The sequence below is a fragment of the Canis lupus genome, chromosome 13 (assembly GCF_011100685.1).
Source record: "Canis lupus familiaris isolate Mischka breed German Shepherd chromosome 13, alternate assembly UU_Cfam_GSD_1.0, whole genome shotgun sequence".
NCBI lineage: Eukaryota > Metazoa > Chordata > Mammalia > Carnivora > Canidae > Canis > Canis lupus.
Window position 1 is genome coordinate 3,139,116 of NC_049234.1, and position 18,665 is coordinate 3,157,780.

Below are 18,665 nucleotides of genomic sequence, written 5' to 3' on the forward strand. Positions count from 1 at the left end.
CAAGGTTCTTTGCCTTCACAGCATTGCTTCTCTGGAAGCAGCATTAATGGAATACTGATTTTCCTTTGAGGAACCAAGTCTTGACTTAGTGCTTGTGATTTTTCAGGGAATTCTTCTTCAAGGTACTCTTTCCATCACCTGGCAAAGAGAAAGCAGGTGGCCCAAATTAAGCCAATCAGGCTCTGTCTCCCTTTGGATATTGAATCTTGGTTGACAAGAAAGGATTAAAAACTGATGAAGTTAGCAGTGGGAAGAGATTTTTCCCTTTGTCCTTGGTACCTGAATCCTCAGACTCTCTCTAGTTCTGTCCTTTCTGAAGACTGGATATTCAAATTTTCCATAGATTTGTGAGCCACCTGTATTCTTAATAGATTGTTTTTTGCTAAAGGGAGCAGAGTCCAAATCTGTTGCTTTCAACCAAGAACTTGGACAGAGATGTGAAAAGCTGCTCTGAGCTGCTTCCTACTGGATTGGGACTCTGGTGCCCTCCCTGCCTCACTGGGGCTCTTCTGCCCTCACCCATAGATCAGAGACTAATGAATGATACTGATGGACAACAGTGGAATTAATTAACGTGGCTACCAGCTACTTACCTGGTTAAACATTCACCGTCCCTCATCAGATTCATCCATCAGATCACATCACTGCGGATATGGATCACCTGTCTGAGCCAATTCCACACTCTCTGTATCTATTCAGACAGTGCACAAGTAATGTCTTGGATGCCTGGTGGAGGATCAAGCACCACCTGGTGCTGATTCGTTTTCTCACCATCAGTTCTATGCTCATATTCTTCAGACTCAAGATTTCAAAGTATTTACAGTAGAGAAGGGACACCTACCTGTTTTACATATATCTATCATGCATTGGAAAGAACATGGAACCCAGCAGAAGAACATCTCAATTCAAATCTTAAGTTTACTACTTGCTATGTAGCCTTGGGCAAATAATTTCATTTCTCTTGAGTCTGAATTTCCTCATTTGAAAAATAGGAGTTGTAATTACTCCTGCTTTACTTGTCTCAGAGAGATTGCAAGGATCAAATTAGATGATGGATGTGACAGCTAATTCCAACAGACTGAGTTTCTAAAGGATTGGGATCTTTTACCTGCATTCCAGGTACATGGCACAGCACCTGGCTCATAGTAAATCCAACATGTTCTAGTCAACTAGAATTAGGACTAAATTGGTGATAGGAAAGAAAGAAGAGCAGATCTGGGAGCATGTGGCCTCATTATTCTGTTGTCTTATTTTTTGGCTGCTCTTTCACGACACTTTATGCTAGCTAGACTGAATTTTTACAACACTGAAAACCTGGGTTTCTTTCTCCTTAGTTACCATCAAAACTGGAACAGCCTGAAAGAACAGCTGAGCAATTCATCAGGCTCTTGTGGCTTAGAAGGAGCTGGGTGCCCACTCTAAATGAGATTTCTATTGACACAAAGGCTCCACTGGGGATGTTACAATTTTGTGGTTACCTGTTAAAGGCATTGTCCTAAGCTTGTGTGAAAGCTTTTGTAAGACCAGCTGCCTCCAGCTTTGCATTAACTTGGGCAGACTGTCAGCTCCTTTGCCACGTTGCTTCCAGACCAGAGAGATTGTTGAGTATCTCTCACAAATTTTTCTAGAATGACACAAGCCAGCATATATAGGTACATGTGCCCTTGGAATGAAGCAAAGACCGATGGAATTTTTTTATTGTTAATTAAAAATTATTGAGGTCAAATTTATATTCAATAATTACACAGAGATCTTAAGTAAGTACAATTGGATGATTTCTTTCAAATGTATATACTTAAGAAACCAACTCTCCAATCAAGATGTAGAACATTTCTGTCACCCTAGAAAGTTGTCTTCTTTCTTCTTCCTTTCAATCATTGCCCAACCGGTAGAATTTCATATAAATGGAATCATACAGTATGTTGTTTTTTGGTCTACTTTTCTGTGTCCAGATTCTTAGTTTGGAGATTTATCCTTGTTGCATGTATGTGTAACTCTTTTTCTGAAACTGCTAATGTTTCATTTTATAAATACACCACAATTTATTTATCCATAATGTTTTTGATATTTATTCTTGTTATTATGCATATCAGCCTTTCATTATTTTTTATTGCTGAGTAATATTCCATTACAAAAGACACCATAATTTGTTCATCTCTCCTCTAATTGAGAAACATTTGGGTTGTTTCTAGTTTTTGGTTATTATGAATAAAGCTGCTATAAAGATTCTTAAAAAGTCTTTTTGTGGAAGTATGTTTTATCTAGGAGTGCAACTGCTGGGTCACATAGTAGGTATATATTGACCTTCATATGAATCTGTCAGACCTTTTTCCCATGATGTGCCATTTTACATTCCCACCAATAAGGTATGAATTGTTTCATATCCCCACTTATATGTGTTTTTCAATTTAATCATATTACTGGGAATGACCTGGTTGACATCTTGCAGGGTCAGTGGCATTTTCTATATTTGCTACATACATTTCATGAGAGTGATAAGAGGATCTTGGCATCAGTTAGATGTTCTGGTACTCCACACTTGCCTTCTCCCTGTCCTTCACCAACTTCTGCTGATATTTCTTTCATAATCTCCTAAAAAATCAGACTCTTTTCCATTTTCAGAGTTATTGATATATTTAATGCTCTGACAGTTTCCATTCTGGGGTTGAACCCTTGAACCTAGGTTAAACTCTAGCTACTGTTCCAGAAAAGAGGAGAAACTTGAGGGCAAATGGCATCAGGAAAGAGGACTTCCTTTTACCTCCACCTCGTCTCAGCCTTTTAGCCTCCTTCAGGATTATAATGTCACTGGAGTGGGCAAGTCAGAGCAGACACCATGGCCATTCTAACATGTGGAACAGAAAGGTCTTTGGGTATTGAAGATGTTTTCCAGGAATCATAGGACTTAATCCAGTGATCATCAGAGCTACATCAAGAGAATGACTTCAAGGTTTTGAGTCTAAAAGGCATCTCTCTGTTGATCCTTAGACTTTCGTCTCCAAAAAACTATTGGTTTATGGGAGCTCTCCAGGGTACTGGACTTTTGCCTGAAAACATCTCTGACACCAGACTAGCCTTCTATACCTGCGTTTAACTAATATCTCTGTGTGTTTTAAACATTGCTCTCCCTATACCAGTTTTTAATTCCAACTCAAGTTCTGCATGCCTATGACTACCTTTAAGATGTTCCCTCTACTTTTCTACCTCCTCAGCCACTATGTTAGGTCAAGCTACCATGGTCTTCCAACTTAGTGCTTCTCAAAGTTTAATGAACAAATGAATCATTGGAGGTCTTGTTAGAAAGTAGATTCTAATTCTGGATTTGGGTAGGGACCAATATTTTGCAGTTCCAACAAACTCATGTGTCAGTCTGCTGCTGCTGGTCTATTGATTAGACTGAGCAGCAAAGCCCTAACTAATTTTCCCACTACCACTCTTTTCCCTCAATGCTAGAGTTATCATTTTGAAAACAAAGCCTTTCAGAGACTTCTAGTTATGCTTAGAATGAAATCTAGTCTCCTTGTGGCTAGAAGACCCTTGCTTCATGGACTGGCATCTGTTTACCTTCCCTGCTATTCTCTATACTTCAGTCTCCTGGAACTTTTATTACATTTACAGAGGATCACATTCTTCCCAACCCGAAGGTTTTGTACATGCCATTTTCTTTCCTTGGAACCCCTTAGCTTTTGTGGGACTCTTTCTATTATTTAGGGATCAGCTTAAATGCTCCCTTCTTAGAAACACCGACTTGGAAAGTAAGTTCCATGGAGATAGAAACATGTCTATTTTCTTCCTTTCGTAGTCTCAGCACATAGTACACACTATGTGTGGTATATAAATCTACCTGAACTGGTCCTAATTAACATAGCTTTTGTTGTTATTTGTTTATGTACCAGTTTCAAATAGATAACTTGGTTTCCTGGCTGGTACTCCAATCACTGTTTATTGCATCCCCGAACAATTGCCTATAGCTTTCTCTTTTTTAAAAAGATGTATTTATTTATTTGAGAGGCAGTAGGGAGAGGGGCAGAGGGAGAGAATCTTCAAGAAGACTCCTCACTGAGTGGGGCTTGATCTCATGACCCATGAGATCGTGACCTGAGCCAAAACCAAGAGTCGGACCCTTAACCAACTGAACCACCCAGGTGCCACCAACAATTGTCTATAGTTTTCTAACTGCTTTGCCTCTAGATTTCCTGCATGTTATTCTCCATTATCAGTTAATAAACCTGAAACATCCAACTATGCCTATGACCTAATGCCCAGAACCTATTAATATGGTACCTTACATGGCAAAAGTGGTATTAAGGATGTAAGTAAAGGATCTTGAGATAGGAAGATTTGCCTGATTTATCTAGGATCAAAGTCAAAGGTGATGACAAAATCGGAGGTGAGAGAAAGAGAGAGAGATTTGAAGTTGCTATGCTTCTGGTTTTGAAGATGGAGGAAGGGGTCATGAGCCAAGGAATGCAGATGACCTTTAGAAGCTTGAAAAGGCAAGGACTTCTTATCTCCAGAACTGTAACTTAATAAATTTATGTTGTTTTAAGCCATTAAATTTGTGACAACTTATTATATCTGCAGTTGAAAACCAATACAGTTATTAACATAGAGAACATTCTAAAACCTAAGTACCAGCCAGATACCAGCCAAGGGTCATATCTGCAAGCAGATCCTTCTAAAGAGCAGTGTCAGTCTGCAATGTTAACTCTCTCCTGTATAAGCCTATAGCCAGCCAATCATCAGATATCTGACAGGAATCAGCCAAGCTCAGCAGGGCTGTCTACCCACACCATAGCAGGCTGGAGAAGTATCAGTGAGTCTAGCCAAGACCAAAAGGACTTCCTAGGATATTATTATTGTGGGCAATATCATTATACATTATATTAAACCACTGAATTTTATGATGGCTTGTTATGCAGCAATAACTAACTAATTCACATGAAATTCAAGGCCTTTGAATAGGAATTCATGAACCCAGCTAGTATACCTCATCTTATCTCTTTTTCAGCAACTATTTTATTTATATTAGTCTATGCCATGTCAACCAATTTTTTTTTCTTTTCTATCACTGTACTTTCCTCCATGTCATCCCCTTATCTGGAATGCCTTTTTCACCCACATCTTTGCCTACTATTTCAGAATGTAATTGATGGGCATTTGGCATGTACTTTTGTAAGCATCTGACTTTCCAAGTCTAGTCAACTGATGCCATTTGGAATTTGGTTAGGATCATGCAGTGTATTACTAGTATTAAAAAGGCCTTTAAGTCATTGCCCTCTACGAGCCCTCAAAAGAACAAATACTTTAGGAAACATTTTCCCTTTAGATGAGAAAGTAGAGTTGATGAGAAAGCTGCCAGTTATTTTTTTCCTATTAGTGTGAAGGAGGTTTATTGATTGTTTGAGTGTTTATGGAGCTCCTATTTCATCAGTCCCACAGCCAACCTGTCTGGTACTCTCATTGGCACTTTATTATTGTATTTATAAATGCTAAGAACTCATCTGGCCCAAAGTTAGGCAGCTGGTTGTATTTCATTGCCATCTAAGAGTTAAAGCTAGCTACAAAGTCTTAAAATCAGCCAGTGCTCTGAAGTAAGATTTGCAAATCTTGCTGACAATCACAGAATGGCAAATAAGCAAATGCTCTTATTGGGTTGTAAAAAAAAAAACCCACAATAACCAATATTTATGGACTGCTTTCTCTGTGCCAAGCTTTGGGTTCAGTTATGAGATACAGAGGTAATACAGAAATAGTCCTTAACCTTATGGAATTTGTAGTATTGTATGAAAACAGTAGTTAATGTCAGAAGCAAATAATATCCCTAGGTCAGCGATGAAATATAAAGACACTTGAAAATGAAAAAAAATCTGGCAATAATAATGTCATCTTATAAGGATATCCTAATATATTTTGTATGACATGACCTATACTTTATAATTTTGGTACCAATATTTCATAACAGTCTCATCCTCAACAATACTTATTGAGTGCTAACTATACTCTAGGCACTCTGTTTGATACTGAAGACAACATGAAAAGAATCACTATAGTTTCAGCACCCGTGAATCATGCATTCTATTTAAATACTAATAGCAAGAACACAATATCTGGGTCATATGAGTATGATTTATATTACCTTATTTGTATATTCTGCATTATTGCAATTTTTATATTTTGTTAAATCATCAAATACACTTCTAAAAATTATGTTGTTTTCTGGCCAAGCTCTTTTGATGGGGGAACAGAGGACTAGTTGAGGACAAACCACATTGACAAGTCCTTGAAACAGGGAGAGTGGGATGCCTGGGTGGCTCAATGATTGGGCGTCTGCCTCTGGCTCAGAGCATGGTCCCGGGGTCTGGGATTGAGTCCAGCATCAGGCTCCTTGCTGGGAGCTTGGTTCTCTCTCTGCCTATGTCTCTGCCTCTCTCTGTGTCTCTCATGAATAAATAAATACAATCTTTAAATAAAAAAAAAAAAAAGAGTGACATTCTTCTACAGATTCAACTACCTCGATGTTAATACTTTGCTAAGGGCAAAAGGCAGTCAGCTCGACCCCCAGGATCCTATAAGCCTACTTTAACATATAAAACTTCCTTTAGAAATTTCCCTTTATCTCTAAACCCCCAAGATATGTGTTGGTACTTATCCCCCAAGCACATGGCCCACTGATATAAATCTGAAGGGTCTCATGACTCAGGTTTTATTAGATGGTAACAAGTGACCTTTTCCCAGCCATAGCTAGTGCCCTCAAGGGCCTAGAAACCTTGCTTCCAAAATTCCTTAGAGAAGGGTTGCCTGGGTGGCTCAGCGATTTAGTGCCTGCCTTCAGCCCAGGTGTGATCCCGGAGTCCCAGGATCGAGTCCCACATCAGGGTCCGTGGTGTGGACCCTGTGGAGCCTGCTTCTCCCTCTGCCTATGTCTCTGCCTCTCTCTCTGTGTGTCTCTCATGAATAAATAAATAAAATCTTAAAAAAAAAAACAAACCAAAATTCCTTAGAGAGTATGCTATCCCCAGACCCCTCCCAACTCCCAGGTATATAATGAGCCACCCCTCACAAGGCCTAGGGCAGCAACTCTTCCTGCCCACAGGTCCTGTCCCTGTGATTTAATAAAACCACTATTTTGAACCAAAGACATCTCAAGAATTCTTTCTTAGTGGTCGGCTCCGGACCTCACCTATAATTCCAAAACTTCATCACTTGGATATAGAGACATAGATTAGGAGATTGTCAGAGTTGGATTATGAATGAACTGCAAGAATGAAAGACCAGACCTTGGGACTTCCAGTGATATTTTCATGGACTACCCAAGCATCTCACTGTGTAATGAATGTCGTGAAAGAGCACCGCCTTGACATCAAGAGTCCTTGGTTCCCCTCTGCCATGAAACACAGCTGTGTGGTTTTGGGCAAATGACTTCAGACCTTTTGTGTCCTATAAAAACAGGAATTTTAGCTCTGCTCGGCTCCAAAGATCTGTAACTCTCTGATCTATTTTTCCCATATAGTTGTTATTGACATTCCTCTGTGACTTCTGGAAGTTTAAATTTGTTAGAGAGAACCAGCTATCTAGACATAGAACTGACAGTAAAGTCCTGTGTTACTACTATTCATTTCAGCAGTAAGAACATGAGCAGCAAAGTGCATTTAGTAATTAACCGGGGCCTCTTTGTTTTTAGGCAAACAGGATTTGGGGCACTAAAGTGGTAGGATCACTGACTGTGAAAGCCTGTTTTAACCACTGTTTCAGAGAGAACACTGAGCTTCAATTTCTGGATGCTAGCCCTGGCGCAGGGACCAGGACAGTGAAGGGTGATGCTAAGGCGTGTGTGGCCTTTGTAATTGTGCTCAGCCAGAGACCAATGGACTGAAAATCGTGCATGAATTTGCCTTTTAAATTTTTTTGCTGCTGCAGAGCATGAATGCTTTCTGTTTTAGCAGCCCAGGAACCCCTGGGGATACTTGCTTTGCAATTCAGTCACCTTAAAAGCCACCAGGGGTCAGTTAGGGAGGTTTCTTAGCTTGACAATGTAAAGAGAAGTCAAGCAAAATGAAAAATATAAAAATGTTCTTAAAATTGCCCCAACAAGTTTTGATGCTTTAAGAATTTCCGGAGACTTTTTGGAGGAGAGCCCATCTGATTGCTTCTCACTAGGGAATCTTGCACATGAAATCCCTGACAGCACCAAATTGATGGCTCCCTCCTTAAACCCTGGGTGAAGAATGATGACATGGGCAAATAAATATTAACGAAGCCATATAGGGCATCAATATTCATAAAGAACCATTAATGTGTAAAAGAGGGCAGGGGGGCATAGAGGGCACACTCTGTCACTAGCTGCTACCTTGCTGCACAGGAATTCTTGCACCTTACAGAAACTATCTCCCCAGATACCCATTCTTTCCCCACTCCCATCCCTACCAGGCCTCATTATTTAGAGAGTCAACTTCTTGTTTTTTTTAATATTTTATTTATTTATTCATGGGAGGGTGGTGCGCAGAGACACAGGCAGAGAAAGAAGCAGGCTCCATGTAGGGAGCCCAACATCGGACTAGATCCCAGGTCTCCAGGATCAGGCCCCTGGGCTGAAGGGGGCACTAAACTGCTGAGCCACCCAGACTGCCCAACTTCTTGTTTTTACGAAAGGTGCATTTTGGTTACCCATAGTTGACTATTTCTTCCTTCTATCTTCATGCCAAATATCGAATCCAATGTGACATCTCCTGTGCCCCTGTGGATTCCAGAGTGTTCTGGTATCTGTCATAGCTGCTCAAGAAATGCAAGCACTTTGGGCAGCCCAGGTGGCTCAGCAGTTTGGTGCCCCTTCAGCCCAGGGCGTGATCCTGGAGACCCTGGATTGAGTCCCATGTCAGGCTCCCTGCATGGAGCCTGCTTCTCTCTCTGCTTGTGTCTCTGCCTCTCTCTCTCTCTCAAGAATGGATAAATAAAATCTTAAAAAAAAAAAAAAAAGAAAGAAACGCAAGCACTTTTTAATATTAGCCTGAGTAAAACACAATGTGAAGATGAGTCTGTTCTGTGCAAAGAAGCTGGCGTCCAAGGTGTGTTAATAAGATTAAATGTTATAAGGATTGTTAGTAGGATTAAATGAGCAAATGCACATGAAGTTCTCAGTATAGCCTCAAACATATGGGAGGCATTGGTACACTTTGCCAGCGTATTCATCCGGCTCGCAGAAGGCAGATGGGACATTCAAACCAAATAATCTCGGGAGGGTTTCATAAAGGGTCTACAGGTATTTACAAAGGTAAGGACAGTGTATAAAGGTTAAGGACAAGGGATATTGAAGTATTGTGGGGATAGTGATGGCAAAAGCCCTAAAGGGGTTGGGGCTTGGGAGGGAGCAGTACACAGAACACAGAAAGGGCTGCAGGGAACTGCCTCCCAAACCTGCTGTGGCCTCTTAAAGGAGAAGCCCACGGGATCCCAGGAGAGGGAGCACCACACCTGGGGAACAAACGCTGCTCCTTGTCTCTCCTCCTTCCTCCTTCCCTCAATTCCTGCCAATACCTCCGTTCAGCTGCACCCAACTTGTCAAGTGGGTCAGCCTTCCCAGGCTCAAGGTAGGGAGGACAGGCAAGCAGAAACGACCCAGAAAAGCTGACGTTAAAATCTCACCTGTTCCAACAAGCTGAGGAGACAGTCAATTTAAGTTGTTGTTGTTTTTTTACCATGACATTCTTTTTAATTTTAATTTTAATTTTTCAATTTAAATTCAATTAACATAATGTATTATTAGTTTTAATCTTTTAAAAAATTTTTTATCTTTTAATTTAAATTCAATTAATTAACATATAGAATATCATTAGTTTCAGCAGTCTAAGTGACCTCTGAACTACTGACTAGGCAACAAGATACTGCATGGGAAACAGGAAAGTTCCCTGGAGGGTCACCTCAGTAAATAAATAAGAAACCACATTTTGGGGGCACCTGGGTGGCTCAGTCAGTTATGCGTCTGCCTTAGGCTCATGATCTCAGGGTCCTGGGTTTGAGCCCCATGTCCCGCTCCCTGCTCAACAGGGAGCTTGCTCCTCCCTCTCCCTCTGCTGCTCCCCCTGCTTGTGCTCACTCTCTGTCAAATAAATAAATACAATCTTAAAAAAAAAAAAAAGAAACCACATTTTGTTAGTACCTCGGCTGTATGTAAATAGTACTTCTAAACCAAATGACAGTTTGAAAACAATTTATTCTCTTCAGGTAGTGTATGCTTTCTCTTTTATGTTATTTATTCAGCAAATAATAAAAAATTTACTTAGTGCTCTTCTGAATTCATTATAATTCCTGATCCAGTTGAACCCCATTGAATGAAAATTTCATCTTGATACGTTTCAAAGATCCAATCAAATAATTCTGGAATATTCAAATTCGGAATTTGTATTAGTTTCTGAGGGTTGTCACAACATAGTAGCACAACAGAATGACCTAGAAATGTCTTGTCTCATGCTTCTGGAGCTAGCCGTCCAAGATCAAGACGTCTGCAGGGCCATGGTCCCTCTGAAGGCACTAGCTAAGAATCTGTACTAGATCTCTTCCCTATTTCCTGGTAGCCACTTGACTGGTAGCAGCATAATTCAATCTTCACATGGTGTGCTCCCTGTGTGCATGTCTGTCTCTTTGTCCAAATTTCCCCTTTTTATAAGGACACCAGTCATATTAGATTACGGCCCACCTGAATGACTCTGGTTGGCATGATTACCTCTGTAAAGACCCTATGTCCAAATAAGGTCAAATTCTGAGGTACTGAGGGTTAGAACCCCAACACATCTTTCACGCAGGCAGGGAGTTGGGGAAAGCACAATTCAACTCCTAACAGCATTCTTTGAGCTAATGTTTCCTCTTCAGGGCAGATAAAGAGAGCTGGCTGTGGGGTTATCTCTGTGCCCCGCTTCCATCCGCTCTACAGGCATCTACCTATGGGGAATGGTAGGCTATAGCTGGGCAGTAGCTTCATGAAACAAGAGGCCCCAAGGGAGATGACTCCCTGATATTAAGAAACAAAGAATAAGAGCAAAATTAATATAAATCAGCCAGTTTAAAGGGAATCCAGGGTTGCATGTGAGAAAACAAAGCTCTTGATGTTATAGTAGCAGCAGGACAGAGAGCCCCTTGGGGACTTGCAGAATGAAAGTCCCGTCAGCCTGTGCCAGAGCAGCCATCAGTGATCCTCCCCCCAACCAAAGCTTCCGGGAGTCCACAACACATCTAGGCCAAGCCAGACCCTACTTGAAACAGTTTAGACAGTCAACTCCAAAAGGACTTGAATGTGGTTAGCCTGTTACTTCCTCACCAGCCTGTTGCCCCTAAAATCCTCTGTCAGTGACAAAAGGCATCCTGTTTTCTCTCCCTCTCCTGGCCCCTCTTCCTCCTGTTACTCCCTCACTCCCAGTATCTCCTACCCTCCATATATGCCTTCTCCACTACTGTTAAGCACAAAAATGAATGTTAATACTTTCCAGGGTTTGGTCCTTGGCCCATCCACTTTTCTTCCTGTGTACAGTCCATGGATAACCCTATCCAGTGTCATGGTCACAACCAACTCTCCATTCAGTTTCCCTGTTCTCCATGTCTGCGTCAGACAGAGCTTGGCATCTTCTCTAGTAAACTGCTTGCCACAGTGAATGCTTTTATCTCCTTCACTAAACCATGTCTTGTTTGTCATTGTATCTCCTGGTGCCTCAGGATGATTGACATATGATTGTCACTCAATAAATACCTGCTAAATTGTGCAGGACAAAACGACGCCAAAATATTGATCTCAACAGCTCTCCTGAGCTTCAGACACCTCCTCACATCTGCCATCTCTTTGTTCCATAGGTGCCCATGTGTCCCAAACTGGACAACCCCTAGTCTGCTTTGCTCCTTCTCGATGGCCCAACGTTGCCCTCACCACCCACACTGGAAGCCTGAGAAGCCATCCTGTACTGCCCTCTCCTGTGCTCTCTATTTTCATTCACGAGGCCCTAAACATTTCCCAAACTTGCCCCCTCTCCAGTCCACCCCCACTAAATACAGGCTCCATGTGTTTGTTTGGTTCACTTGCAGTGTTCTAGTGCCTACAGTAGAGCCTACCCTGAAACAGGTGCTCAAAAATCTTTGCTCAATGAATGAATGCCACTAACACCCGAGTGCAGAGCATGCACTATTTCTGTTATCTGCACTATTTCCAGTACCTTCACACACCTACCCAAAACTTAGTGACTTTAAACAACACTCATCTCTTATTCTGACAGGTGGTTCTTGGGCTGGTCTCAGTGAACTGGGTTCACTCACACAGTTGCAGTCAGGGAGTTGCTGGAATGGCTATCTGAGTGGGGTGCCTCAGTTTCCCACCTTGTCTCTCATCATCCAGTAGGCTTGCCTGACTTCTGTGCAGCACGGTGCTCTCCGAGTTCTGAGAGGGAGAACAGGAAGCTGCATGGCCTCTTAAGGCTTGAAGGTCACATTAGGGCTGCTGCATTGTACTGATGAAACCCTGTCCCAAGGCTAGGTCCAATTCAAAGGTGCAAAGGATAAAAATCTCTTCATAGGAGGAGTGGCAATGTCATGTGACAGGTGTGAACACAGGAAGGCATGGTTCATTGGAGAACGACCACGCCATCTCTCTTCTCTGTTTCCTGTAGCAGCCTCCAACTGCCTGAGCTTATACACACTTCCAATCTGTTTTCCACATAGCTTCCAGAACCATCTTCCCAAAGCACATATCTGACCCTGCTGTCATCTTCCTTCATTTTCTTCCAAAGATAGGAGCTGCCAAAAAGATATCCTTTGAATAACAACCGCTTAGCTGTAATTACAGCTCCATCTACCTTCCACTGACAGTATTTTGGTGCAGTGCAGGAGGAAATGAATGGACACGTGCACCCACCGGCTGGCTCGGGATGTGACCGGCAGAGACACTGCGGCACTCTGGGCGGCACGGGGACACCCCCACTGAGTGCGGCATCCTCAGCCTGCAGTTGCTTTTATGACTTGGCCATCTCCCCACTTTGACTGTGAACTGAAGTCTTACAAGATGGGGAGTGGCAAAGGGGAAAGCTGAACAGAAGGGAGGTTCCAAGCCAAGGGCTGCCCGTTGGAAAAAAGGCAGAAGCTGTGGCGGGAGGAGGCAAGGCTCCCTCAGTAGCTAAGACAGTCCATGAATCTGGAATGACGGAGAATGTGCGCTTTGCTTATCTTTTTGTTCGTGTTTAATTTCAATTTGTGGATTGTCAGTGTTGAAGGAGACTCGGGCATCTTAAATGTTTCTGCTAACACGCTTCTGAGTGCCAAGTTGCCATCATTAGCATCTTGGGGAAGTACTTCCCGAGCACCCACCAAATGCTCCCGTGTAGCGTTCCCTGGTTTTGTTCCCGCACAGGCTGTGTCCTCACAGCACCCGGTGGGAGATGATGGAGAATCCTGAGTTGGAAGGCGTGCAGTGATGGCCTCAGGTGCGGGAAGCACATCTCTGCTGATTCCATTTACTCAGTGAATGGTTCATGGTTTGAAGCTGTGAGATTAAGGCAGAATGGCAGATGGCTCTTGTTTCCAGGGAAAGGTTGTAGGAGCAAGTGGGCAGAAGGGGGATTCAGCTCAAAATGCACCTCCTCCAACCTCTATTCATAGGCCCCAGCACCAGGAGAGTACTTGGAGGTTCTCATTGTTCTGAACAAAATGACAGAGGGCAGGGGGTTGGAAGCTTAAATGAAGAATTAGATGTGGATCTAGGACAATGGGGAAACCAGAAAAAGGATGTGCACTGGGGGCAATTGGGATGGGGTGCCCAAAGCCAGGTGTCCCATCTTTGAAGCCTGAGTGCTTCCCTACCTTACGTGGCAAGGCAAGATGGGAGCTAGAATGCCCATGTGGTGGCCACAAGACAGATAACTCTGGGGCTTCAGAGACCTGGGACCTCAAAGACACTAGAAGACATCTGGGGCACCCAGATACCTGTCAGCTAACTCTGCCTTTGCTCTGCTTGCAATTAGAACCTGAAATAGAATTTTCACAACTAGGGATGAAAGTTCCCACCAACGGAATGAGGTTTTCTAATATAACCAAGGTCTCTTGTTCTACCAGTTTTGATACAGTGACCTACCACCCCTTGAATGGACCCAAGATCCAACACCAGAGGCCCTTCAGGCCTCCATTAGCACGAAGTCCACACCTTCCCTCCTCGGGTCATCCTCCATGTTATCTCAGAGCCCTGGGGGCATCCCCAGTGCAAGAGATCAGTCCAATCCCTCCTACCTCATGGGAGAAACAGGAAGTCTGGTCATCCCATTAAAGTCACCTCTTCTCTACTATGGTTGCCATGTGGTAGAACTGGAAGACCAGCATCCCTGCAAGGTCTTGCTCACTTTAAGAAAAATCCCACATTTTCAGCAAACTTTAAAGTTCATATGGCAGTGATTTGCAGATAGGACTCACTCTCTTCCATCTACCCTAGAGTTGCCCTGTGTGTTTCTATGGCAGGCTTCTTATTTATTTTTAAGTAATCTCTATACCCAACCAAGGGCTTGAACACGTGACCCCAAGATCAAGAGTCACATGCTCTTCCAACTGAGCCAGCCAGGTGCCCCTCCATAGCAAGCTTCTTAATCACACCTCTTTGACAGTCCCTTTCATATAGCCTTGCTATTATTTTTCTAAATATCTCTTTCTCCATCATTCAGGAATCTCAGAACTTGTCAAGTGCCTGATGTATATTGTATTTGTTGAATGAATGAATGAAAGAATGTTACTTTAGGAAATACCTAAAATCCCAGTTTGTATTTATCTAGGCTGCAATTAAGTAAAGGGGGAATATACATAAAAAAAGTTGGCCAAAATCTTCAAGTCACTTAGGGGGTATCAAAAGATGTTATTTCATTCCCTTGCTTTGATAATTAGAAAGATAGATACTCAAATGTTTTAAAAAAGATAGATGGCTTTTTCATTCCTCTGCTGTTATCTGTTCAAGTGGCCACTATGATTTTACATGAGGTACCTGAGGCTCAGGTTGGTTGAGTGACTTGACCAAGATAACACAGCTAATAAGCAGAGAAAGTAGGCCCTGTACTGAGACTCTCTGCCTCCAAGTCTCTTTCCACTAGGCCACATTGACCCTTCACATAAAACCATTAACTGATTCATTTGCTAAGCCCCTAGCTGGGATTAGGCACTGTTTTGGGAATTAGGGATAGAAGGATACAAAAAAATCTCTACTCTGACAGCACAGAGAGGAAATGATCCATCCAGCCTGGTGGGGTCAGAGAAGGTTTCCAGAACAGGGGCATTGGAGCTAGGCCTGCCTCTCCTGAATAAGCCAATAAAGCTCCTTTTTGATATAAGCTAATGCTAATGAGCAATGATAAGTAACTTGCAACTAAAAGTTTCCTCATACATGTTCTATGGATGTACCAGAATTTATTAACCTATCTAATACTGTTGAACATTTTGGTTGTTTCTAAAATTTCACTATTATTCTAAGATTGTGATGAACGGTTTTTTTTTTTTTAATTTTATGTTTAAGTAATCTCTACACCCAATATGGGGTTCAAACTTACATCCCTGAGATCAAGAGTCACATCCTCCACTGACTGAGCCAGCCAGACATCCCTATGATGAGCATGTTTGCATATACATGTTTGTGTACATGTCTCAAAGGTTCAGAAGATATGTCTTTGATCCCTGTTCCCATTTTGCCCTCTAGAAAGATTAATCAATTACTCTTCCACCATAATTGCAAAGGAATCCCAATTTCTCTCCAACAACCTACTTCCTAATTGCAAGTTCCTATATTAGGATCAGGATAATATGCATAAAAATAGTTTATAAATACTTATTAAGTTTTCATTCATTATCAAAGAGCTTTTCTCTTAGAAAGGGGAACTATCATGTTTTGAGCGCTTTCTATGTGCCTGCCAGGCACTGTACCAAGAACTTTACAGGCATCAGGCATCATGCTTTTTCAATTTCATAACAACTTTTTGAGAAAGGGACTATTTTTTTTTTTGTTGAAGTGTGACTGACATACAATATTCTGTTAGTTTCATGTGTACAACACAGTGATTCAACTTTTGCAAACATTGCAAAAACTGATCATCACAATAAGTCTAGTTACCATCTGTCACCTTGCAAAGTTAATACAATATTATTGACTGTATGCTGAAAGGGATTATTATTATCCCCATTTTTAAAGGGGATTTTACATTTTACAGTCTGTTTCCTCCAACAGACTCCTAGAATTGAAGCAATTTGTCCAAGTTCAAATGCAAAGCCAGTTTTGGAACCCAGGTGAGTCTGACTTCAAATTCTCACTCTTACTGTTGCTTATGTAAGTAGCATATGGAAGTATGAAACAGGGAGAGTGTCAGACAACATGCATAGTTAACAAACAACCAGAAAAAGTTACATAATAGGCCAGTTCAGTAGGTGGATGTGTAAGGCAAATGTGTGCCTTTGCTAGGATGACTTAGCCCCAGGTCTCCGACAGCAGGTAAAAGTGAAAAAATAGGCGGCCTGTGAGATAATGCTCCCCCAAGATATTTCCCCGTTTTCTTTCCCACCTCCAGGTGCGCCACAACTCATTGTGAGTGTCCCTCCCTCACCAAAGGCTGTGCTGCAGTTGGTCCAGAACTTCTTTTGTCTCTTTCTCCTCAAAATTCCCTGGATCATAAAAAAACTTAAAAGGTGTCAAGTTTCCTACTTTTTCCTACTTTTTCTTAATAGTAGTTAATTATTACCCCCCAAAGACTAGTTTTTTTCCCCCATCTACTTCCCTTATATTTTTATTCAAGTCCAAAAGCCTCTCTTAATTATAAAAGTAATTCATTTTTATGGTACTAAAAAATGAAAATACGAGTCAGATATGCCAATTACATTTCTCTCCTTCTAGCACTTATCTAGATACATTGAAAACTGCTCGCAAGTCTTTGGAGACAACCAACCTGAAGACTGGGACACACCTGCTGCACTCCTATGTCATTCTTTGGGACAAAGTGGGGTGAGCTGGCCATTGCCAAGGTGACATGAGACTTTGCAGTTTCCTGGTAAAGAGATACAGGGGCTCTGTCAGTTTATGGCCTTAGGTCAACTTCTAAATCTCAGTTTCCACATCTGTAAAGTAGTGATAAATTACATTCTCAGGGCCTTGGTGGGGATTAAAGGAGATAGTCTAGGCCTTGGTGGGGATTAAAGGAGATAGTCTATATTAAACGCTTCACCCTGTCCTTGGCACATGTAGCATTCAAAACATAATTGTATGTGTGGTTTCACACTGGGAACAAGGGAAACGATGTCCTTTTGACTCTTTGTCTTGAACTCCCGAACCCCGAACAGCTCTGCCTCTCCATTTCCTTGGCTCTGTATTCCTCTGACCTTTGGGGAGAGGACAGCAATGCTGATGAAAGAGACCTCTGCTAGTACTCTCAATGCCATCATTACAGCCTATTGCATAGCTTACGTATTTTCAGCTATTACCTTTTCCCTGTTTAGATCATGCATTTTCCCTTAGAGCAAATCCAGGGGCAAATCTTCATCCTCATCTCACTGGCTGCCTGCATGGTTGCTGCATGAGAAACAGCTGGAGTTGCAAGATTTGAGAAATATAGGGAAAATGATGGATACATAGCCATTTGCACATAAAAATCATCTGCTTTCACCAAAGCAGAGGGTGAAAGAACATTCCTAATCTGCTTTAAGTTATTTGAGGTTCCGTTCTTATAACAATAGTAGAGTTAATTGTATTGTGTATAACTCACTGATCATACTCTATTTTATTTTATTTTAAAGACTTTATTTATGCATGAGAGACAGAGAGAGAGAGAGAGAGAGAGAGAGAGACAGGTAGAGGGAGAAGCAGGCTCCAAGCAGGGAGCCCGATGTGGGACTCGATCTCTGGTCTCCAGGATCAGGCCCTAGGCTGAAGGCAACGCTAAATCACTGAGCCACCCAGGCTGCCCCATACTCTATTTTAAACCAGACATTCTCAGAGCATGTTGTACGGAATACCTGTTCTGAAGAATGCTAGCAACACAACATTAAAGAAAATCCCTTGCTATAGCAGAACATGAGAAAAGGTGGGCTAACCAAAATTTAAATTGCAGGACTCTCAAAGCCTCAAAATGAAAGTGTACACTGAATTTCCAAAGTGAGTTATGGTGTGCAATATTTTCCAAATTGGATTTCAAGCTCTGTTTGTGAGAAATATCGTATAGGACTTGTGTTCTTAGAAGCCCACTTTGGAAAACAGATACAAACTCAAGAAAGATGAAACCACATTTACTGATTGTTCTAAAAGCAGAAGTGAGGCTGAGAATGATGTACCTGAAGACAGCCAGAGAATCTGTGCACCTGTTTCAAGACAACAGGAATTTAAGAGGAAAGGGAAGCTAATGGTTAGCCCCAGGCCAGCCAATCAAATTGGGGCAAATTTTCAGGATCAAAGCAGCACCTGTGTAAAGAGTTCTTTTGCCCTGGATGGCTGTCATGGAAGGGGAAAAGAAAACATGCCCTAAAGAGAGCATATGCCATATCAACATGGCATGGGAGGGGGGGGTCAGAGGAGCATGGCATGGGATGTGATCTCAGGGTCGTGAGATCAAGCCCCATGTTGGGCTCTGCACTTAGTGACAAGTCTGCTTGAGTTTCTCTCTCCCTCTTCATCTGCCACGCCCCTC